This window comes from Sus scrofa, chromosome 7 (assembly GCF_054392235.1).
Source record: "Sus scrofa isolate SSC_HxYL_T2T_F1_AM1 chromosome 7, Sscrofa_HxYL_maternal_Yorkshire_Landrace_v2.0, whole genome shotgun sequence".
NCBI lineage: Eukaryota > Metazoa > Chordata > Mammalia > Artiodactyla > Suidae > Sus > Sus scrofa.
In genome coordinates, this window is record NC_139389.1 from 20965787 (window position 1) to 20989243 (window position 23457).

The 23457-nt window shown below is 40.8% G+C and overlaps 11 non-coding genes and 1 pseudogene across 11 annotated transcripts; 3 read left to right on the forward strand and 9 right to left on the reverse strand.

Moving 5' to 3' along the window:
- Window positions 1-701: 701 nt before the first annotated feature.
- Window positions 702-773, reverse strand: TRNAQ-UUG (transfer RNA glutamine (anticodon UUG)). The gene has a single exon. It is a non-coding gene; the product is annotated as a tRNA-Gln (tRNA).
- Window positions 774-1321: 548 nt separating this feature from the next.
- TRNAQ-UUG (transfer RNA glutamine (anticodon UUG)) lies at window positions 1322-1393 on the reverse strand. The gene has a single exon. It is a non-coding gene; the product is annotated as a tRNA-Gln (tRNA).
- A 1053-nt stretch (window positions 1394-2446) lies between these two features.
- TRNAS-UGA (transfer RNA serine (anticodon UGA)) lies at window positions 2447-2528 on the reverse strand. Its single transcript has one exon. It is a non-coding gene; the product is annotated as a tRNA-Ser (tRNA).
- A 461-nt stretch (window positions 2529-2989) lies between these two features.
- On the reverse strand, window positions 2990-3061 carry TRNAM-CAU (transfer RNA methionine (anticodon CAU)). The gene has a single exon. It is a non-coding gene; the product is annotated as a tRNA-Met (tRNA).
- A 711-nt stretch (window positions 3062-3772) lies between these two features.
- TRNAG-GCC (transfer RNA glycine (anticodon GCC)) lies at window positions 3773-3843 on the reverse strand. The gene has a single exon. It is a non-coding gene; the product is annotated as a tRNA-Gly (tRNA).
- A 755-nt stretch (window positions 3844-4598) lies between these two features.
- Window positions 4599-6799, reverse strand: LOC100626507 (histone PARylation factor 1 pseudogene; annotated as a pseudogene).
- A 2431-nt stretch (window positions 6800-9230) lies between these two features.
- TRNAW-CCA (transfer RNA tryptophan (anticodon CCA)) lies at window positions 9231-9302 on the reverse strand. The gene has a single exon. It is a non-coding gene; the product is annotated as a tRNA-Trp (tRNA).
- Window positions 9303-11222: 1920 nt separating this feature from the next.
- Window positions 11223-11295, forward strand: TRNAR-UCG (transfer RNA arginine (anticodon UCG)). Its single transcript has one exon. It is a non-coding gene; the product is annotated as a tRNA-Arg (tRNA).
- Window positions 11296-15226: 3931 nt separating this feature from the next.
- On the forward strand, window positions 15227-15308 carry TRNAS-AGA (transfer RNA serine (anticodon AGA)). Its single transcript has one exon. It is a non-coding gene; the product is annotated as a tRNA-Ser (tRNA).
- A 363-nt stretch (window positions 15309-15671) lies between these two features.
- TRNAR-ACG (transfer RNA arginine (anticodon ACG)) lies at window positions 15672-15744 on the forward strand. Its single transcript has one exon. It is a non-coding gene; the product is annotated as a tRNA-Arg (tRNA).
- Window positions 15745-17110: 1366 nt separating this feature from the next.
- On the reverse strand, window positions 17111-17182 carry TRNAM-CAU (transfer RNA methionine (anticodon CAU)). Its single transcript has one exon. It is a non-coding gene; the product is annotated as a tRNA-Met (tRNA).
- A 1080-nt stretch (window positions 17183-18262) lies between these two features.
- TRNAW-CCA (transfer RNA tryptophan (anticodon CCA)) lies at window positions 18263-18334 on the reverse strand. The gene has a single exon. It is a non-coding gene; the product is annotated as a tRNA-Trp (tRNA).
- Window positions 18335-23457: the final 5123 nt, after the last annotated feature.

Below are 23457 nucleotides of genomic sequence, written 5' to 3' on the forward strand. Positions count from 1 at the left end.
GAAAGGAAGGGCCTGCGTTGGGAGGACTGTAAAACATAACTCTTAATCACTAGAACTAGGATTCTAATTTAGCAGGATTTTAGGCACTCTGGGCAAAAAGGCAAAAAGGGCCATAGTGTGTAAAGGGAAGCAGGGTTAGAATTCCGGAGGTAGGCAGTCAGAGACCATTTTCTCTCGGCCAGTGCCTGTTTGTTGACTTGATTGTTAATTTTGAAGTAATTGGCAGTATCTGCAGCCAGATGTGTACATCTGGCTAATGATTTAGGAGAACCACGGAGGGGAAATTACCAAGATGCTGCTGAGATTTCACAGAGATTTGGACTCAAATTGCTGATATCAGAGTCCAGAGAGCTAAGCATGGGGTCCCTACATGAGAAAATTTCTAGTGCAGTTCTTATGCATATTCTTACATCAGGCTGATACAGTTTGAGAGGACTTCAGAGAAGAAAAGAGTTGCGAAAGGGCCCTCCAAGACATGAACTATTAAGACCTTGAGCACGAAAATAACGTAGGATCTGATTACCTTCCGGAACCTAGAGTGAATAGTATCCCACAAAGACCCAAAGAGGATACTTTTCAGGAGTCCGAGAAGAGAATAACGAATTACAAGATGCTGTTTGACAAAGGACAGCGTGAAGGGAGACGGTTATGTCCTGCCGATTAGGGGGAAACACGGTAAAATGTGCCTCCAAAACTAGGCGAGGTCCCACCGAGATTTGAACTCGGATCGCTGGATTCAAAGTCCAGAGTGCTAACCATTACACCATGGGGCCAATATACCCAAAGTATTTCTGGAATATTTATGAATATTCATTGCACTCCTATCCTTATAGTATTTAATGTAGTAGAGTTATTTTCTTTTTTCCTTTCTTTCTTTCTTCCTTTCTTTCCTTCCTTCCTTCTTTCCTTCTTTCTTTCCTTTCTTTCTTTCTTTCTTTCTTTCTTTCTTTTTTTTTTTTTACCATTAATAAAGAATTCCCTGTCTTCCAGACAACAGAGGCTTCAAATGAAAGGAGAAGGCCAGGGATACGAACTTTTCAGAACCCAGTTCATGTTAGAAACTGATAGAACCCGAACTCAGAACTGAGGAAAGGGATGTGAAACGAGAACAGTACCCAGGAGATAAATAACTTAATTTACCAGGGTCTGAGGGGACTCTGCGGTCGAAATAGGAAGGAGGGGCAAGAGAGGACAGGTATGCGAAATGCTGTTTTGCGGGACACGGTCTCATACTGAAGGGGACAGGCCTTGCAAGGGCTAAGATGTCTCGGAGTAACACGGTGATTTAAGAGACCAGGAGGGAAGACACCAAAACACTGGTAGGTCCCACCGAGATTTGAACTCGGATCGCTGGATTCAAAGTCCAGAGTGCTAACCATTACACCATGGGGCCGCCACAAACACTCATTTTTCAGGCTTTTTAGGAATGTGTTTGCAGTGTATTATAAATGTTTCGTTGCAATGATTTTTGTCCTGAATACCGGGAGGCAGCAAAAGTGATCAGCACTGCAAAAAGCCGAACAGAGCTCAATTTAATTGGAATGTTTCTCAGGGCCCTTGAGTTTGAGTGGCGTTCCTTGCAAAATCAAAAACGTGCGTTCACTGAATTCCTAACCTAGGCCATAAACATTTGTCGGTATATGAGTCTATAGAGGAAAGAGTCAACACTTAAAAATCCTAAAGAACACGTGTGAATATAGAAAACTCAAGAAAAAAAAGTTCAGCGTAAGATGGGAAATTACTGGTAATTATTTGCTTATCCACATTCCCTAATGGATCGATTTCAAGTTTTAATACAGGATGAATTTTTTTTACATTCACTCTTACTTGTTGCGTATAACTGTATGTGCACATGTAAGAAGAGTGTTAGCGAGCAAAAGAGTTCTTTTTTTTTTTTTTTAATAAAATTTGGCCAACACGGGAAAACAGTTTTTAAAACTCTTAAACTGATACTTCCTCTCTGCAATCTGGCCTCCTAAGTGGAATGATAACAGGGTTCTAGAAGAAGGAAACATTGGAAATATATGTTTGAGATGTTGATTCCAAAGCATCAAAATACTCACCAGTAGGACAGGAATACACTTGATGTACCCAAATATTTAAAAGAACATCGGGGCAGGGTGGAGGGGCGGAGATAGATGCCGGGAAGGTTTCGGAAGTCAGACCTGAGCTGAATTTCAGATAGGAAAATAGCAAAGCACAATGAATCACTACTTGAACATCTTTTCAGCTTGTTTAGAATGAACAGGTCTCAGAGATCCTTACCGTTTACCCAAAAGTATTTTCGAATATATTAGTTATACTGAAGGACTAGAACTACCTGCTTCCAATTTTATGGGGAAGGATAATAAAAGCCAGGAAAACGAAACAGTACATTTCGGTTATTTTACTGTTTCTACAATTGGTCCTTCCAGAAGGTGCTGTACCTGGAAAGAAAACACAGCTCCGTAGCCGGCAGGATTCGAACCTGCGCGGGGAAACCCCAATGGATTTCAAGTCCATCGCCTTAACCACTCGGCCACGACTACAAAACTGCACAAAGACTTTAGATACATTCCCATGAGGAATAATATCTTTCCTATTACAAACATTTGGCATTTTATTTCTTCAATTGTTCTGGAATGCCTGTAAAAGTAAAAAAGATCAACAATTTGAAGATTGAGATGTTGGTACAGACATCATTATAAATTGCTACATTTGTCTAATATAGAAAATGCCGAAGATCTTTGGAGAGTCACTTTCTAATCCCTAAGAGGGTAATGGCCCAAATCTGAGCAATCAAATTGATAGATTTGCCAGTCATAATGAATAAGAATTACCTCAGTTAGAAAAAGGAAATATTTATTTCTAACAAACTACTCTGAAGATTCTTACATATTTAGAACTGGCGCACAAACTCTATTTGATGGCTAGTTTGTTGTAAATTTTATTCAACCCCCTTCTCTGAAAGCAAATGTGAAAACAAGAGGGAGGGAAATTAAAAGTTACTTAGCAGAGGATGGTTTCGATCCATCGACCTCTGGGTTATGGGCCCAGCACGCTTCCGCTGCGCCACTCTGCTAAAGACGTAAAGGCCCTTTTTTCAAATGTTACTTCAAGGTGACAAAGTTTGGCACTTCCTTAAATCTAAAAGGTTCATTTCTAAGGATCTCTCCAGGACTACCTGTAAGAGTAGGAACTACATTTACGTCTGTACACTGTTGCACTCTGCCTCCAAACACTACCGCCTTAGAATTCACCTCCAAAAACCTTCTTTCAGTTGAGGTCGGAGTTTCCTTAAGCTCGGACAGGATAAAGTTTCAGGTTTTTGTAAACAAAACGCATGCCAATTGGCATAATTTATAGAGGTGAAATTGCAAAAGGAAGATCACTTTTGGCTTCTTTTGTCCATACCCGGATACCAGAAGCATAGTTCTTTGCGGGGGGGGGGGGGGCGGGGGGGCGGGGAGAGCCGCATCCGCGGCATATGGAAGTTCCCGGGCTAGGGGTCGAATTGGAGCTGCAGCTGCCGGCCTACACCACAGCCACAGCAACTAGGGATTGGGGTCCTAGCCGCATCTGCGACCTACACTATGGTTCATGACAACGCCGAATCCTGGCTCCACTGAGCGAGGTGGGGGTCGAATCCCCATCCTCATGGATAATAGTTGTGTTCGTTTCCGCTTCGCCACAATGGGAATCCCAGAAGCATAATTTACCTTAAATTAATTTTTATTTGTGGTTTTCAAGAAAAGTATTTACTCTTACCCCTCAGAAGTGCGAATAAGTAAGTTGCATTGGCCGGGAATCGAACCCGGGCCTCCCGCGTGGCAGGCGAGAATTCTACCACTGAACCACCAATGCCTCATGTGTAACTTTCTTTTTTTTGTCTCCATATAGCTAAAATCACATTGTCCCTAAACCGCTGGTAAAACACTGATGTACGTTTTTTCCCTGGGATTTTCTAAGATCTTAGTTAAATGAAAGACTGTATCTAAATATTCTGGGAAAAAACTGTAAATTAGAAGATAAAACTGCTGATATGTGTAACTTGGAGACTTCTGAAGGTGAAAAACACCTATAAATACCTGACATGTAAAAATGTCTTTCTCCATTTCTTCAATTTAAATTTTTAATGAAAACACTTTATGAAATTCTCTCATTTAGGATGTAAGCCAATTAGGTTAATTACTAGGCCAAAATGTTCAGGTTTGAAATACCAAGTTACCTCATTTTGGGAAAAAGGCTTTCTATTGTCATTCCGTTTGTGGAGATCCAAATTTGGCAAAAAGGGGATTGTCAACAGAAGCAGGATAATAAAGGAAGAAAATTCTGATTCCTTCTTCTTACGTGCCCGTGGAGAGGATGACCACCAGTTGTCGAAGTAACTGCGGCGTTTTGGAACCAAAAGTCAAATGGGGCCTGGAAATAAATGAGATTATCTTCTCTGTTTTTCAGGACTTTACAGTTGGTTTGGAGAAAAATGAAACAACACAGAGAAAAACAATTGATGATCAGAGACAATAACCTCTACAGAACTGAGTCTTGAGTTTGGGTTTCAGGGAAGTAATGGATTCTGATAGCCTGGATTATAAAGCTTGTGAGAGCCAGGAGGCTTTTCACTCCAGCTTCCATCTCTTCACCTCCTCTTCAAAACAGAGCAGTTGCAGCATGTTTTTGGCAGCTATGATTAGGATGTTCTGAAGGGGAAGAGTGGCAAGAAGCCTTTTATCAAATTAATACGTTATTTGTGTTGATCTTAAAGGAAGAATTTGGGCCACAAATTAGGTTTTTCCCAATCCTAGCAACAAAGAAATACATAATTGGACAGTATGAGAGATTTAAACAAACTTGGTCAAGTTACCTAATTTGTTAGTTCTTGTTTACTCATACATAAATAGAGCCTAGAGTTGTTGACTTATATTCTTCAAAGGGCTGTAAAGGTAACTTAAAATGATTTAAAGTTTAATTTAATTTAAAACTAAAGCCTTGAAAAATCATATAAAGCCACCAGATAAATATTAGCTATTGATTTTTACTTCCTGTAACTTTTTAATAAACCAGTGAAAGTCATAAGTTGTATCTTATTTCTGTTACAAACAGAAGTCTTTGGTAAAATTCATAGAGTTTGTACTCTTGTTAGTTGTACTGAATTGATTGCCTAGTGTAGGCTATTCTAGACCAAGTACCTAAAGTATGTTCTTTATATGTGATATAAAAGTAATCTTTATAATGTGCACTTTACTCCCTCGGATTTTATCTACCATTTTTCAACTGCTACCTCCTCAAAATGCCACTGGAAACCTCACTGAAAGAACAAAGCCAAGTCTATTGGACAAGAGAGAACACCAACTCAAGGGTCTTAATAGTGTCTCAGAATGGATAGGGCAAAGTTGAGCTATTTAGTGAGATTTTTGAAATCTGTGAAAGTTAGGATGGGCTAAGGATCATGATTCCTTTTAGGACTAGTAGACACAGTTAGCAGATGATTTTGAGGTAAAATGTGTTATCTATTAACCTAAAACTTAGTGGCTCAAAACAACAAATTTTACTATCTCTTATTTTCTGTGGGTCTGGAATTCAGACGTGGCTTACCTGGGTGGAGGTCTCTTGCAAGACTGCAAACACAATGTTGAGAGGAGTTGCAAACATCAGCTTACTTGAGGCTAGAGAATTTTCTCTTTTTCTTCTCTTTCTTCGCCTTCTCCTCCTTCTCCTTCTTGTCCTCCTCCTTCCCCTTCTTCTTCTCCTCCTCATTTGTAAATACTTCCATCAATTTACTCTTCAGTATTCCTTAAAAACAAAATAAAAATCACAAGTTTATTCCCAATGCTTACGTTGGTCTATAGTCTCTTTACTTTTATTTGCCAGATGATCTTCAATAATTTCTGGGAAGAGATTCCTCTTCAACAGATTATATACATGAGGTAAAAGCTGGCCAGCAACTTCATGAAAATAGTGTGAACTATAGCAAAAGAGGTCCATTCCCAACTCAAGCCCCATGCCATAATCACATTCATCATTAGCATTTCCTGAGTGGGAGCAAAAGCTTTTAGTCTCTCCTCATCACTTGGTGCCTCAGTAGTTATCTTGCAAATTATCTTAAGGTTGTCATCTGTTTTAGGGCATTTTCTATCACTTTTGTCTGCTGGGACAATCAAGCTAGTACCTTGAATGGTCTTTGTCACGTCTTTGCTCTCTCTCTGTTCCATCTTCACAGTTCTCTGTTCCAGTAAATACCCCAGCTGCCTGGCTGTCTCTATGAGCGGGTTCATCTATTTTTTTCAAGACACTAGTTTTCTTTTTATCTGTTACTTCTTTAAGCTTTTTAATCAAAAATAAGTTGACTGCAACGAATGATTTATCTCCATTTTGAACAATTTTACAATGCTTCTTTGCTTTACATGTACCCACATATACAGGCAGTTCATCAGGAGAATCCTTAAATTACCCCATGTGGTATTAGGTTTTATCATCTCCAGGAACTCAGGAGTATCATAGTAATATCTCTGGTTTAGGTTAAAATTCAGCCTTGCTGATTTTTTTCATCATTTTATATTTTCTAGGAAGGACATCATAAGGACTCACTAACTGAATTCAAGGCTTGTGGACAATGAATCAGCTGATTTTTCAGGGTCAAGTTCTTTATAGAACTTCCAGAAGTAATAGAAATCTTAAAGCAGAGAAAGCTAATGATTTTCTCCTCTTTTTCAAGGTCACTAGAGACATTGGCTTCACCAGAATTACTCTTCACACAGGCCGCTTTTTCACACTGTTTTTCCTCGCCCACCCACCTGTGCTTCCTGCTGCTGCCAACCATGCTAGAGAATTGTCTTCTAAACTTGGTCACTTAGCTGTTGAATGGAAACAGTTTTCCACCATGGGCATATGACCTCCAGACAGGGCAGCTGGCTTCTATCAGATCAAGTGATCCAAGACAGAAATTAGATGGAACTGCAGCCTCTCAGGACTTAGCATGACAATGCCAACTTCCACATCATCCTATTCACTCAAAGCAAATCACTAAGTCCAGTCCACATACATACAAGAGAGAAAATTTAGTCTCCATCTCTTGAAGGAGTGGCTATATTTTGAAATCAACACAGGGGCTGAAAGAGTACTAGCCTGTAAACTCTCATTTGATGCCTTCTGTTAAGAAATGGACGGATCTTTCAAGAAATTCCTAAAATAAACAATAAAGTTCTTAGAATAAGCAAAGTCATTTGCAACTTTTATCTTTCTGGACAAGCATCCTCTTCTACTGGGAATTAAAACCTGCTTTTTTGGTATTCTGAATTTTTTAACGAAGGTTTGGTTTGACACTTTCTGGAAATATGTTGGCTTCTACAGTGAAACAGAGGAAAATGTAACATATCCTTGCCAAATAAATATTGGAATCAATAAATATGGTTATAATATATCCATATGTCAGATACTCTAACTAGATGATAGGGGATAGAGGTGGAGATTGAGACCCAAATACTTGGCTCAAGATAAATCTGGTGACAAGAGCATACAGAAAATCTAACATGGGAAAATCCATATGTAAGTGAAATAGAATAAAAATGGCATTTATGAAAATAAGTCACCCAGACCTGACTTACTGCCATGTTGTGATCACCTGTAATAAGGTTTGGACCTTAGATTTAATGGTAGAGAAAACTCAGTGAAATTATCACCTAAAGGGAATAAGGCCCTAGGAACTAATTCTCACCAGTAGGACTCACAGGATCCTGATGTTATAAATCAGAATATAATTTATTAATGCAGAAGAGAGTTTATAACTTTTCAAGACTGGAATGCTCATTTCAGATCACCTTGAACCTGGTCATAAAGTTCTCTAAAGACTGACTTAAATATGAGAAGGGGGCCTGGTGACATACTACTGACAAGGACTCCCTCTTTTTTTCTTTCTGGTTTTTTGGTTTTTAGCTGAAGCATAGTTGAATTACAGTGTTGTGTTGGTTTCTAGTGTACAGCAAAGTGATTCAAATATATATTCGGGGGACTCTTTGACTAAACTTTAGCCACACCTCTCTGAGCCCTCCTCTCTGCTAGGCCTTAACCTTGGCCTGATGAACCCAGTTATAGCAAGAATTCTACTAAGCCACATTATTGAGACTCCCTCCACCGGTGGTAACTACTCAAGTTCCGTTTTGTAATTTTCCATTCATGAACTTTCTCACCACACCCACTTGCTGTAAATCCCCAGCCATCCTTCCTATTAGTCAGAGCTGAGCCCAGTTGTGTACTGAAGTTTCTTATTGTCTTAGGTCCAATTAAATGTCTGATCATTGTTCACACGTGGTCCAGCGCAATTTCTCTTTAACACTATCCAGGGAGAAGAAGGTAGGGCTGGAACAAAACTCTCCCCTGCAACAGAGCAACAGGATTTGTGGAATTGAAGGACCTGTGTGACAGGGTTAATCAGCACACTCGATGGTTTTGTTTTGAACCGGGGAATGTCAGGATAAGATTTATGTTTAAAAAGAAGCGAAAGGACACCAATTAAACTGAGAGAGGAGATCTGGAAAGAGGATTTAGGTTCATGTCAATACTCAGGCTAGACATATTGACGGAAGGAAGGAAGCCATGTGGTAAGGACGAGAAGAGGAAGCATGGGTTATAACATTTTAGGAGGTAAAACCCTTGAACTCCCTGCTAGGATTGGGAAGGGAAGAAGAGGAGGCGTCCTGGAAGGTTCCAGGTTCCGGGCTCAGCGGGATAGGGGCGGGGAGTGAATGTTGTAGGCCGATAAGCAAAGGAAGAGTCAAAAGGCAAAGAGCACAGAGGATAAGCCTGCGCCAACATTTTAGAGCCTTGGTGGAGGGGAAGGGTCTTCAGCAGCTAAAGACGCGAAAAGAAGCGATCGTAGAAGAAAAGGAAACCAATATGAGAAAAAGCGTATATGTATGTATGAGTAGGGCAGTTTGCTATACAGCAGAAATTGACAGAACCATGTAAATCAACTATTTTCAAAAAAGAAAAGAAAAGGAAACCAGAAGGCTATGCGTTCCCTGATGCCAAAGAGGAGTGTTTAAATGAAAGCCCTCGGTTAAAGGACGTTGGCCATTATGGGAATTCATCCTCGTTTTAGAATTCTAATGGCAAGTTAGGGGCAACCGTGGAGTCACAAATGCAAATCCTGAGTCCTCTGTCTAGAGCAGACAATCTGTTAATTAGTGTCATAAACAGACTTTATATATATCTAAAAGCTACTCCTCATTACTCCCTTAAAAGGGAGCTGAGGTTGACCCCGACGTGATTTGAACACGCAACCTTCTGATCTGGAGTCAGACGCGCTACCGTTGCGCCACGAGGTCCCCGGCAAATTGCTCTTTTTCTCCGGAATTTGGATTTTAAACAATGCTTTCTCATGGCCCGAAGGCTCTAAAGATTTAGTTCTTTTTGCTGGTAGACTTGGTCATTTTTCTCTCCGCTATTCATGGGCTCGCTAATGTTTAGTGGAGAAAGAAAAGGGGTTAACCAGATTAAATATTAATCCACAACCCCAAACGCTCCAGATGGGGAAAACTCAGTGCTTTCTCACATTTGACCTTTGCACTTGTCGAATTTTTCCTGTTTTGAGAAAAATCGTGCAGTTATTGAATTTGGATCCGCAGTGAAATAGGTGTAAAAATGGCCAAGATGTCTGAACTACTACTTTTCCTATAATTTTACTAGACTTCTCTCTCTTTTGAAAAAGACTCCCAGACTTGCACTGCCCTGCGGTGTTAGGTCTCGCCCCCCACTAACCGCCCCCACCCCTCGCCCATCCTTTCTCAGCGCACGTCTGGCCCTATTCTTAACCTGGTGAAAAGATGCTTTATCCTCAAAAGGCTGAAATAAAGGGTTTGCCTTCCCAGAAACCCTCTCTTCTCAGTGGGAATCCGTGGGCCTTTGGGTCTGTAGTGTCCACGTGTCACTCAGTCCACAACAACTCGAAACAAATCGCTCTTATATATTGAGCTCTTAACCATTTTCTAATAGCCCAATGTCAGCAGACCTTCCTCCAATCTGTGGTTGTTAAAAAGGTGCTCGCGGACAGGACAGGGAGCAGGGCACCTGCTGGGAATTTAGTAATGCAAATCCTCTCCACACTCTAGGCCACCTCAATCAGACACTCTGAAGGTGGCCCCCAGCAGTGTGTGTTTTAAGCCCTCCCTGATGGTGACGCCGGGAGAAGTTTGAGATTCACTGCCCCAACCTAGACACCCACTACTTTGCTCACTCAAGAAAATTAACTTCCAGTCCGTCTTCCAGGATGGAGGGGCAATGCAGCATTAGTTTGCTGCCTCAGCAAAGTGCCACAGATTGGGTGGCTTAAGCAACTAACTTTTTTTTCACAGTTCTGTCAACAAGTTCGTAGAGGACAGTCTTCTTCCTGTGTCTTCACATTGTCCTTCCTCTGTGTGCTGGTGTCCTGATCTTTTTTATAAGAACACCCGTCATTGGATCAGGGCCCACCCATATGACCTCAGTTTACTTTAATTACCTCTTTAAAACGCTGTCTCCAAACACAGTCGCACTTTGAGATCCTGGATGTTAGAGCTTCGATATTTGAGGGAGGAGGATGGGAAGGGGGACAAGAGGACACAATTCAGTTCCTAACAGGTAGTTCCCAGATAAGCTACTGCTGACAGTTCCTGAGCCTGGGCTGGGGCATGAGTATGGAGTTTCTGTGGTATAAATCTGATCACCTCTTCGCTTTCCCTATGACATTTGTTTAGGATTCAACTTTCTCAAGTCTGACAAATCAACTACCACACTTCAAACGCCTTTCCAGATAATAATATTTTGTTCTCTCCTGACCTTTTGATCCTATTTGAACACGTTTTAGAGTTGTTTTGAGTGGGATTTTTGGAATGCACAAAAGTGAATTCTTGTCTTAAATCTACAATCTTTACCTAAAAGCACTGTAAGGCAGCAGAGGTTTCCTGGGGATATAAAGCAAACCAGCTCTATCTTTTCCTCTCCTTCATTTCTCAGCACCTGGTCTGGCCTTTCTCCCTGATTCCCATCAAAAGATGAAGTGCTCTATTAGTTATTGCAGCATCAGATTCCTCTCCCTGGCAGTTATGTAGGTTGTAACTTTATAGACTTTTTTTGCCATTAGGTTCAATTTGTTTTCCCAACCAGACGATAAGGTTTCTCCTAGTTTGCAGTAAGTTTTCATTCTGTTACGAGAGTGATGTTATTTTATTTGAACAAATTTGCTAAATGCACCTTTACGACCGTAGCAGGACCACGTGGCCTAATGGATAAGGCGTCTGACTTCGGATCAGAAGATTGAGGGTTCGAATCCCTTCGTGGTTGCTGTGGGGTTTACCTTATGGTTACTGAAACCAGTTCCAAATTTTCGTGCTGACCACCCCACTATTTATTACCTCATTTTTTTTGGTTACAGTCAGTAATCAGAAACCCCCTTTTCACTGTAACAGTTTCATCCTCAATGTATTTCCTCTCCACACCCCTTCTTTACTTTTTGTTTCTTTTCACCCGTTCTGTCTCTTCACAGCATCTCCAACAGTCGGTTCTCCCGGTCTGCCCTTCTCAAAATTTGGAACGCGGATCAGTGGCAACATCTGGGAGCTTCTTAGAAATGCAAACTTTCTCAGCCAGTCCCAGTTTCCTCTCAACGCTACCCTTGAACTACAGAATTAGAAGTTTAGGAGTGGGACCCAGGAATCCAACTTCCAGGTGAGAACTATACACATTGGTGTGCGAGAACCATTCTGGACCTTACAGGCTGTATAATGTCTCTCAAGTTCTTCCCGCCCATTCGACGACGGTGCAAACACATCAGACAGAGCCTTTCACTATTTAGCGGTCTGTGTGTTGCGGAGGGCGGGGTGCCGTTTGCATCCTTGGAGATGGCGTTGACTCATATATCTTACAATGAGCTTTCTCCATTGGACACTTGGTCTATCAGCTGACTTTATTTATTTTTCAATATATGTATTTTATTTTTATTGAGGTATGGTTGACTTACCGTATTATATTAGTTTCAGGTGTACAATATAGTGATTTAAAAATTTTATAGATTATACTCCACTTAAAGTTATTGTAAAATATTTGCTATAGTCCCTGTGCTGGACAATATATCTTCGTAGCTTATTTATCTTACACATAGTAGTTTGCACCTACCTGCTATCTAAGATTGTTATAACGGAGAGATGTGAAGCTGCCATAGAACCCCTAAGAAGGACTGGGTGGCGGGAAAAAGGTAAACAAATTTGAAAAACGTACCTTCTAACGCATGTAGGAAAATATAGTGGAAGATTCACCATTAGCAATCCCTGGAGAAATAACAGACTTAGGCAAAGAGCATTAATGATATTAAAACCCTTAGGAAAAAGGTTTTGGGAAACAGTATGTTCATGGTGTCAAAGGATCACCCCAAGATTATTTGCCAGTTGCAAAGAGAAAAAGAACAAACCCAGGTGGGGGAGGATGGGGGGCTACTTTATCCTCACCCTCAGTGGGGTATCCTGATAAGTGCCTCCTGATGTGAAGTACTGTATCAAGAGCACAGTGTCGAGCCACACATTTTTAACCTGAATCTAATCAGTTAAAGGAGTCCAACCATATAGAAGTAACTTCTAGTTTAGAGTAGAGGAATAATTAAAACTTGCCATGAGAAAACAATGGAAGAAATTCAGAGTGTGGGACATTCTAGAATTGGCTTGGACTTTTAAAAAAAGTTAATGACAAAACAATAACGACAACAGTAACAAAAAGCTGGGAGACTCTTCTGAACCAAAAAGGAACTAAGGAAACATTGCAATCAAATGCAGTGAATGAATGAATTTTGCTTGGACCCTGATTAGAAAAACTGGCTCCAAAATACATACTAAAGACATTTAAAGAAGGACTGGATATTAGAGGTTTTTATAAAGAATTGTTGGATCTTTTTTAGTTAAGATAATGGTATTCTGGGTATATGAGACGAGTTTAGGTAATACATGTTTATGTATGTAGGGTATGATGTGTCGTGATGTCTGCAAATGAATTTCATAGGATTCAACAGAAAAAGGCAGATAAGACTAACAGGGCAAAATGTTAATAATAATTGAATCTGGGTGGTTCGTATATAGATACTTTTTATATGCTTGAACATTCTTATAATAAAAGTTTAAATGTTTAAAGACGTCTTGGCAGAAGCTGTCCTATGTAAACAGAGGCCCTGACAGAAGAGCACGGGGCTCTGAAGAGACAAAACAGAAGGTCAGCATCAAGAAACCAGTGCCAGGTGAAGAAGGGCAGATCCTTCCTTGCCTCAGGAGTCCCAGGCTCCCTTGACAGTGTGGCCAGAAAGGGAGCTGGGAATGTTATCTAGATGCCCATGATGAGGGCCTCCTATGCCATCTGTGGACCACAGAGTACCTTTAAAGACTTTAAAGGAGGGAAGGAACCCAAACTGATTAGCATTATCAGATGAACACACCAGTTAGTGCTGATACAGCCCTCCCTACATTATCTGCCCTAAGCTATATCTCCAGTTCTCTCTCTTATTGCTGCCCTATCCTGTACCCCTCCAAAATGCAATGATGTTCCAGCCTGACAGCACTCTCATCCATTTCTCTCATGGTCTATAAGGTTTAAGTCTGGAACACCACTCCCCTAGGCAATTTGGCTCATTCCCACACATCCTTCAGATCTGAGTTTAATTATGATTCATTCCACAGGTATTTATTGAGTGTCCATTTGCCCAGACATAACAAAGGTATAACTGGGACATTTTTTCATGAAACTGGGAGACTAATGAGTACTTCTCCAGTCAATCACCTAACACATTCACGATTGGAATCTAGCACTCCTCCCATGGGCTACTACAGCACACCAGACCCCTCCCTTGTCATACTCAATGGTAAATGTTTACTTTTGTAATTGTTTACTCTAGAAATCCCTCAAAAAATGCCCCTACTTCTCTTGCTCTCCACCAGATGTGTGGCACCTAGCAAAGTGTTGGGCATGTGACTGTGCTCAGAATAAAATTTTTGAAACAATGAAGAAGTGAATGAATCTGTTCAGGGACAAGGGACCGGAGGCCAAAAGACTTTCAAGAAATTGGTACAATAACTCTAAAGAGAAACTGTAAGAACCTGATCTAAGAAAACAGGCCTGAGGCTTGGGAGGAAGAGCCAGATTTGAGAAATAACTTGGAGATTGATCTGAAATCTGGTAACCTGTGGACCTTGGGGAGAGAATCAGAGGATAAGGGAGTTCTGAGTCTTTAGTTTTTAGTACCTGGGTGTTTCTATCAAAAATTTGGGTTGTTGGAGGAAGTTCAAGTTTAGGAGAAAGGATGGGACATTCATTTGGAGATGTACTGCTTTTGAGATGACCATGAACATGCCAAAAGAAATAACTAGGACAATTGTATATTCTGGAGCCCAGAGGTCTGGGCTGGAGATAATTTTCAGCCCATCAGCACATAAGTAGTGGTTTATCAGTCATGCCTAGCCTTTCTGTTCCTGGGATGGAGCAGTTGATGAAATACAGAATCTTATACTTACTAATATACCCATACCCACAGACATACACATACAGATAAGACTGTGATAATAACTGTGTCGTTTTAGAAAGCTAGAGATTCTGGGGTTCCGTTCTTGCTTTGGAGGTGGAATTTGCAAATATTTTTTGCCTCTTATTCACAGAGTATCAGATAAAGTTGTTCTTCCTCTTGTGAGAAAAGGTCCCAAGCAGTGAAGTGGATTTGATTCTCAGAAGTATTTTTTACTTTCCTATTTATTCAAAAAATATTCTATCTAGTGCTTTAAAACATTTTAAGCATTACAAAGAGACAGGAGAGATAGGCTTCCTTGTGGAATATTTTGATGGATCCTCATTCTTGAATTTAAAAAATGATGGTGACAATAGCTGCTGACATTTGTTGAGCCCTAGTAACTACATTCCAGGCACTGGATTCAGTATCTGAGACGTAGGGTATCAGTAAGGAACAGCTTTGTCAGATTATTTTTTGAGGATAAATTTTCTACTACGGTAAAAATAAGAGAATTTTTAGAACTATTGCAACATATGGCAATTTACTTTCTAGAAAAGACCAGAGCATTCTCAGTTTACCACTTGCTATAATTGAAGCTGACTGGCCCTTCTTGGGTTTCATCAACTGTTAATGGAATTTAGCATCTTTTGTTTTGCCTTTTTAAATTACTAAATCCTGAAGCATAGAACAAATGATATATAGTAACATGGAGAACATTGAAAGGCCGTCATAACGTATGTAGTCGTGGCCGAGTGGTTAAGGCGATGGACTAGAAATCCATTGGGGTTTCCCCGCGCAGGTTCGAATCCTGCCGACTACGGAAGTTGATCTGTTTTTTAGTAAGTGTGTTACACCTTCTGTTCTTGGTCGCATTGACCTTTAACTTGAAGACACTTTCTAAAATACCAAATAAAATATTAAACATCAACTCAGACCTTTTGCAAGTTACATCTAAACAGAGTTCTCGTAGACCATGAAAGAATCATAATGCATGAGTGACATAAAAGGAACCAATAAAACTATCTTTTATTACAATTCTGAGGTTTGGGGTTTTGAAACCTTGGTGACCCGAAAAAAGCAAGCAGAAGGAAAAGATTTCACACATTCATATTTAGAGCAACGTAGTAATGCTTGCTGCCACTTCCTTTTTCTGTGAGTGTTAAGGCCCCAGCTATTCGTGGGTGGGCCAGTGGCGCAATGGATAACGCGTCTGACTACGGATCAGAAGATTCCAGGTTCGACTCCTGGCTGGCTCGTCCAGTTCCCTTTTTGCAGGCTCTTTAAAATCCCGCAAATTTCCATCTTTCCCAGGCCTCTGAATTAATTATTTTATCTTTAAAATGTCTTCATTTATAATATCACTTTATACAAAATGACCAAAAAGTTAACATAGGCTTGAGCTATAGATCACTACTCTTCTTTGACATATATAAGTTTTCTTTAAATCAAGTTGCTAAATTGAATGTTTTTCGAAACTGATGAATTCTTACATCAGAGGTGTGAGGGGAAACTTAAAAAGAAAAGACCTTCCAAAAGCATCATTCTCTTGAGTGCTAAGAAGGGAAGTCTAAGAAAGAGAAGATTTCGAGATAGTAATTTCTTTACTTCTCTTTTGTTTTTAGATGTAGTTTCTTAGAGCCAGTTACTGGTTCACAGCACAGTTAAGGGAAGGGTACACATGTCTTCGCACATGAATAGTCTCCCCCATTATCAACATCCTCCACCAGAGTGGGTACATTTGTTGCAATTGATGAACCTACTATGAACCAAAGTCCATAGTTTCCTTACAGTTCACTGTTGGTGCTGTATAGTTCATGAATCTCAACAAACATATAGAATGGCATATATCCATTGTTCCAGTATCGCGCTGAGGACTTTCACTGCCTGAAAAATCCTCTGTGCTTTGTCTATTCATCCTTCCTCCCCTCACCAGCCTCTGGCAACGAATGAACATTTTACTATCTCCCTAGGTTTGCTTTTTATTCGAATGATACAATAGGTAGACTTTCAGATTGGCTTATTTCACTTAGTAATATGCAGTTAAGGTTCTTCCATGTCCTCTCCTGCCTTGTTAGCTCATTTCTTTGTAATGCTGAATAATAGTCCATTGTCTCGCGCACCTGCTTATTTATCCATTCACCTATTGAAGGGCATCTAGGTTGTTTTTAAGTTTTGGCAATTATGAATAAAACTGCTATAAACATCTGAGTACAGGTTTTTTGGTGGACATAAGTTTCAACATCTTTCGGCAAATTAACAAGGAGGGCAATTGCTGTAACAAGGAGGGCAATTGCCGGATGGTTTGGTAAACGTATGCTTAGTTTTGTGAGGAACTGCCAAACTTTATTCCACAGTGTCTGTACCATTTTGCATTCCCATTAGCAGTGACTGAGAAGAGAATTCCTGCTGCTCCACCTCCTCCCCAGCATTTGATGTTCAGTGTCCTAGATTTTGCCGTGTGGTGGTATCTCATTGCCGTTCTAACGTTTCTCTTACCACACATGATGTGGAAGGAACATGTTTAAAAGGTGGGCTAAACACCTCACAAAGAGGATATACAGATTACAAATTTTCCTAATATAGTCTCTTATCCCGGCTCTTTGGAGGGAAAAGAAGCCAAGCTAGCAGAGGATGGTTTCGATCCATCGACCTCTGGGTTATGGGCCCAGCACGCTTCCGCTGCGCCACTCTGCTACGAGAAAGTGATTTCTAATAGTTAGTATTCAGCTTTTTTCGCACTTCTTTTTTTTCCTTCTCCCCAATCTGCAGAATTAAATTCATTCGTGCTTTCTTTCTGTTTCTCACTCTATTTCTGTCTCGCTTTCTCTTCCCCTAGATCAGTAATCTGTCTTTGGTACTGCAATAGCCAAAGACTGAACTAGCTTATTTTGGATACTCTTCTCCTGTGCAAAAAGGCATGCTTAGATGTAATGCCTGTTACTATGTACTATGTGAACGTGTACATCTATAACAAAATATCTGCTGATATTCCAGATGTCATGCTTTAAAGTCATTCTAAGTCATACAAAAGAATAGGTTCTGATGAAGTAAACGTGCTTTCCTTTACTTCCATGCTGTAATGTGATGGTTTGGAATCTTTTGAGGGTTCTCTAGTCCCAGGTAATAAAAAACGCACATTCCTGTACATTAAAAAAAAAAAAAAAAAAAGGGTTTCAGGGTGTTCACAAAACATTTAGCCCAGAGGACTAACTTTCTCCGATGTCATGGTTCATTTCTTCTAGTCTCAACTTGGCAGTACAAATCGAACAAACAAAAACGCTGTGTTCCGGTTTTTTGCATCTGGAAATGAACTGACTCCTTCCGTGGTTGGCAGGAGTAGGTGAGTCGCTGAGAGCTAAGTATCTGCTTGTTCCGTAACCTCTCTGGCCAGAAAAAGCTGACCCAGGTGTGAAGCCGGTAGGCTTAGGTTACCCACTGGGGCCTGACTAGTTGTCTGTAAAGATCTGCTTAATTTCTGACGGTTGGAGAGAGATGGATGAGGAAATGGGTCAGGGAGCACAGAAGTGAGTGGGGAGAAAAACCTGGAAGTCGATGAAGCGTGAAATTCAGAGTTTGCAATAACAGAATAAAAATGTCTTCATGGGCCCAGAAATTAACGCCCAAAGCACGATTACACCAGTGTATATTCCTGTATACCTGTCTATTTATTTACTTTCTCAAGAGCATCGCACGTTGGAGGAAGCAGAGAATGCATGTTTTTCTTTCCCACATTCCGCTTCACAGACCACTACACCACCTAAACACTAAAACAGTTGACCCCGACGTGATTTGAACACGCAACCTTCTGATCTGGAGTCAGACGCGCTACCGTTGCGCCACGAGGTCCTGTGGGGGCCCTGTCCTCCTTTACCTGTCAACCTCATCTATGCAGTTAATTGTCGGTACTCAGTGAAGACCGCGCAAGTGAATACAAAATAAAGCCTGGTGACCTCCTTTCATTCACTTCTCGATTCTCTCTGCCTCCGAATTCTTCTATTTTTCATTGCTTCCTATTTTATTTCATTCCTTTTTCTTACCCAGTTTCTCCATATCCGTCAAAATAGACTTTTGGGGGAGTTTTTTTTGTTTTGTTTTGTTTTTGTTTTTTCGTTTTTGTCTTTTTTAGAAATAGTAGGCATTCTGTTTAAAGTCGGCCCTTGGGGTTGGAGTAAGAGTAATAATGAGTGTCCGCCCTCTCCTCCCTCTCCCTAATCTGGGACGCTGACCATGGTTTTGAATTTGTTTTCAAAGTTGATGGTAGATTGTAACCACACACAAGTTTTTCTGTGAAATGAATTTACCTGGGGCCAGCCGGTTTAGTCGTGCAGCATCCCGTCTGCGGATAACGAGCGGCGTCTCCTTCCACCCACTCTTGTCCTTATTTGACATGATCGATATCCTACTGCGAGAGTTCCTCCAAATCCGATCACTTAATCTGAAACTGCCCCTAAGAAGAGCAAGAAATCTTTCTGCCGAGGAAGTGGATGATTCTGGCACCATGGTTTGGCTGGTTAAAGCGCCCGTCTGCGAAACTGCATACTCGGGTTTTGAATCTCAATGAAATTCCGTGCCCCGCCCCCGCAAGATCTAAATAATGGAGAGCTCGCTTTCAACTGCTAGGGAAAAACACTCTGAAAATGAATCCTAGGCTCTGGACCCATTTTCAAGATTAAGAAAGGGAAATTTTAATTTGCAGAGAAAGGTGTGTCTGTTTTACAGTAATGGATCATTTTTCAGAATATCCTGTCCAGTATCATCGAACCCCAAGGGCCGACTTTAAACAGAATGCCTACTATTTCTAAAAAAGACAAAAACGAAAAAACAAAAACAAAACAAAACAAAAAAAACTCCCCCAAAAGTCTATTTTGACGGATATGGAGAAACTGGGTAAGAAAAAGGAATGAAATAAAATAGGAAGCAATGAAAAATAGAAGAATTCGGAGGCAGAGAGGACTACTCTTCATTTCTATATTTCTGCCCAGGTGGATTTATAGGTGAGGAAGTGAAATACAGGAAGAATTCTAAAATAGTTTAGAAAATAATTATATGTTATTAAAGAGGTGATAATTTTTAGAATTTTGGAGAAACTTGTGTACCTCCAATTCTTATCTCTTTTCCTTTCTTTTCCTAGACTAGATGATGCATGCTATATATCAGCACCTAGTATACTCTATATTCTACTTATATGTTTGTTTATTATTTATTACAAGTAACTAAACTAAGGCACAGCCTCTTTAGGGGCCAGTACAACAGGTCAGCTTGCCTTCCACACACACGCCATATCCCCTTTGGTTTCCACACACCCTCTCACCACCACACCATGTCTATGGCTCCCTGCTAAGAACACACACCAGGAAGGTTGCCCAGAGGCATGGGGTCCTCTCTAAGAAATCAGACTCTCAGAGTTGATATATGTCCTCCTTTTGATTGTGGATTCCCCGTAACATGGAATCATTGCAGCGGAGGATGCTACAGTAGTTGTCAAAGTCTGTTTCTTTTCTTCTTGGAAACACAATTGTCTTGGTCTGTTTGTTTTTTTGCAAAAATACCATAGACTAGGTGGTTTAAACAAAAAACATTTCTCAGGGTGCTGGAGCCAGAGAAGTCCAAGATCAAGATGTCAGGAGTTCAGTATGACTGTGTCCTCACATGGTAGAAAGGGTCAGAGTCCTCTGGGCTTTGTTTCATAAGGACACTAATTCCATCTGCGACATCGCCATCTAATCACCTCCCAAAGACCCCACCTCCAAAGACCACCACATTAGGGATTTGGTTTCAACAAAAGAGCTTGAAGGGGACACAAATATTCCTCTAAACTACATTTCCTAGCCTCCCTTGCAATTAGATGCGGCCCTGTGGCTGTGGTCAGAACAATGCCATGTGAAATGAATCATAACCAGCCAGTTTGAAACTTTGAAGCTTGACCTAGGACAATCTCCCATGGGAGTTCCTTTCTGCATCCCTTTGCCTTTCTGTCTGTCAAACGCCCAGGATCCAGCAGAGGACTTCACAGCCCTGACTCCAAAGTCACACAATGGTCCCTCAGCAACCATGTTAAAAATAACCAGAAAATCTGCTTTAGATGTTGTTTGAGAGAAAGACAAAAGTTTATGAAGGTGAAAAATTGAGACTTAAGGGAGTTTCGCTGCTTGTTTTTTTTTCAATGTGTGCTACAGAAACTGGTATCACTAATACAATAGTGGTTTATTGTCCCTTGCTTATAAATGTTCTGCGTTTTAGCACTTAACTCAGAATATCATAATCACAGCCTTCTCGTAATATACCAAGTGATACAGCAATATGAGGCATCAGCACACACATGCTCCACATATGGCTGAAAATACACAAGTTTCTCCAAAATTCTAAAAATTATCACCTCTTTAATAACATATAATTATTTTCTAAACTATTTTAGAATTCTTCCTGTATTTCACTTCCTCACCTATAAATCCACCTGGGCAGAAATATGGAAATGAAGAGTAGTCCTCTGCAAATGTTATACTGCCCTAAAAATCTTCCTCTCTCTCTTCCTCTCTCTCTCTCTCTCTCTTTTTTTTTTTTTTTTTTTTTTCTGCTTTTTAAGGCCACCCCTATGGCACATGGAAATTCCCCAGCTAGGGTTTGAGTCAAAACTGCAGCTGATGCCAGCCTACATCACAGCCACAGCAACACCAGATCCGAGCCACATTGGTGACCTATGCTGTAGCTCACGGCAATGCCAGATCCTTAGCCCACTGAGTGAGGCCAGGGATTGAAACTGCATCCTCATGGATACTAGTCTGGTTCCTAAACCACTGAGCCACAATGGGAACTCCTGGACTTCACTTTAGCAATGACTTTATTTTAGACTGCTCTCTCTCTGGTGACACATGAGCTATTGCCAACAGATCCTCTGAGGGCAAAGTCCTCATGCCAGGTAGTGTGAATTCCAAGTAGGCAATACTGTAGGATTGGGATATGGTCTGTTTCTCAAATATTCACTGCCTTTGTGTAAACTACCACTGCCTGCTTTGTGCTCAGCACTGCAGGGGTAAGAAAGAACAGCCAGGAAAATTTGTGAAAGACTTTTGTAATGAAAAACTTAATGTGTAATGGTCAAAAAAGATTATGGGGTTTCTCTTCAACGAAATATTGACCTTGTCTAGCAGACCTCATACCGAGGATCTCTGATTCCATAGGACTGAGCCCTTGTTTCTTTTTCTAGACCATTTATGACTTTGTAGAGACAGATGTTAACTTGCTGAGAATAAGATAGTTCCAGTCCTTGGCACTGCAAATGACTTCTCTCTGATAGAGAAGAGAAGATTTTGGAAATCAAATTCTCATTTGAACTACTTTTAACATTTTTCGTATTAATTTAACAATAAGTTAAATAAATCATTGACACATGCCCTTTTATTATGTTTACCTTTTAAAAAAATTACCCTTTATTGGAATAGGCAGGGTTTTCACCCCAAAGCCGTTACCAGAACGAAACAGGTAGGAAATGATAAAAAATAGTACACAATCTAGGGTTAAATTTTATGGAGGAAGAACAAAAAATATACAAAAGGGGAAGTTCTCTCTAGACTGTTGTGGGAAATAATGATTAATCAAACAAAAACACATGAGGCTTTAGTCTCAGGAAAAATTGCTGGAAACTATTCTGTCGGTAAAAACTCTACTGTCTTAGGAAGACAACAGCTGATTGTTCATTGTTCCTTTAATCCTCACAACAATGACTGTCATCTACTGGGAGGAAATTTGCTTAAACTTCATGCATTGGCTTTAGGCTGTTACATTTATGTCCATTTGTGACTGTTCTAGCTGCATGGGTAGTTTTTATTTTGTTAATTTAACTTTTTCTACACACTTAATACGTCACTGAATTTGCAAAACCTCTTTGGAAAGGCTCTCTATTCATATGGAATTTTTTATCTGAGAGAGAAATAAAGGATTTACATTCTCTCTCCTCTTTTTTTTTTTTTTTTTTTTTTTTTTTGTCTTCTTAGGGCCGCACCCCTGGCTTATGGAAGTTCCCGGGCTGGGGGTGGAATTAGAACTGCGACCGACCTACACCACAGCTCAAGGCACCACAGCTCACGGCACCACAGCTCAGAGTAATGCCAGACCCTTAACCCGCTGAGTGAGGCCGGGAATTGAACCTGCATCCTCATGGATGCTGGTCAGATTCGTTTCTTCTGAGCCACGACAGGAACTCCCTTTCTTATTTATTTTTTTCATGGTGACTCTCAAGGTATCTTGGTTTCCCAACCATTCTGTGGGAGAGAATGAGGAGGCAGAGCTGGAGTTATTTTCCGACCAGACCCCTCTGCCACTGGGCTGGACCAGGGATCTGGGAGAATCCTGCAGCATCCTCTGCCCGCTCTATCCTTTCTGCTTTTCTCTGCAGGAATAATGCCCAGCACTTATGTCTCAGGCACATTGTTCTTGAAGGACTTTCCTTGGACAACAGTTCAGGCTTTACTCTTGCTTCTTCTGGGATTTCTCCTGCTGGCTGCACCTGGTGTCATCTGGAAATGTTGCCGGGAGAAAGAGCAAGAATGCTGGACCAAAGGCAAAGCAATCAGAAGACCGAGCCAGTGTGAGTCCAAAGAAGACTATGGAAGAAGGATTGGACAGAGGAGAAGGGAGAGGACCAGGATGAAGAGGATCAAAGGGATTTGCAGTTGAGGTTTGTTTTTGTTTTGTTTTGTTTTTGACAGAACAAGGCATTTATTACAGAAACACCCTCAAACCACACTGGAAAAGATGTTCACAAGGGTGGATGCAACAGAGACCAACCCTGGAGTAGAGGGGCACCCACATCAGGCCATCCCACCCCCTGAAGTTGAGGTTTTTAATGCAGGCCCTTCTCCTTCAATACCACAGTGCCCCCTTTTTACTTCCCCTGAGCTATGACCCTGACTGTGACCTTCATTCTGGCACAGCTCACAGGACTCACTGCATACACAACCCAAGATGCAGTC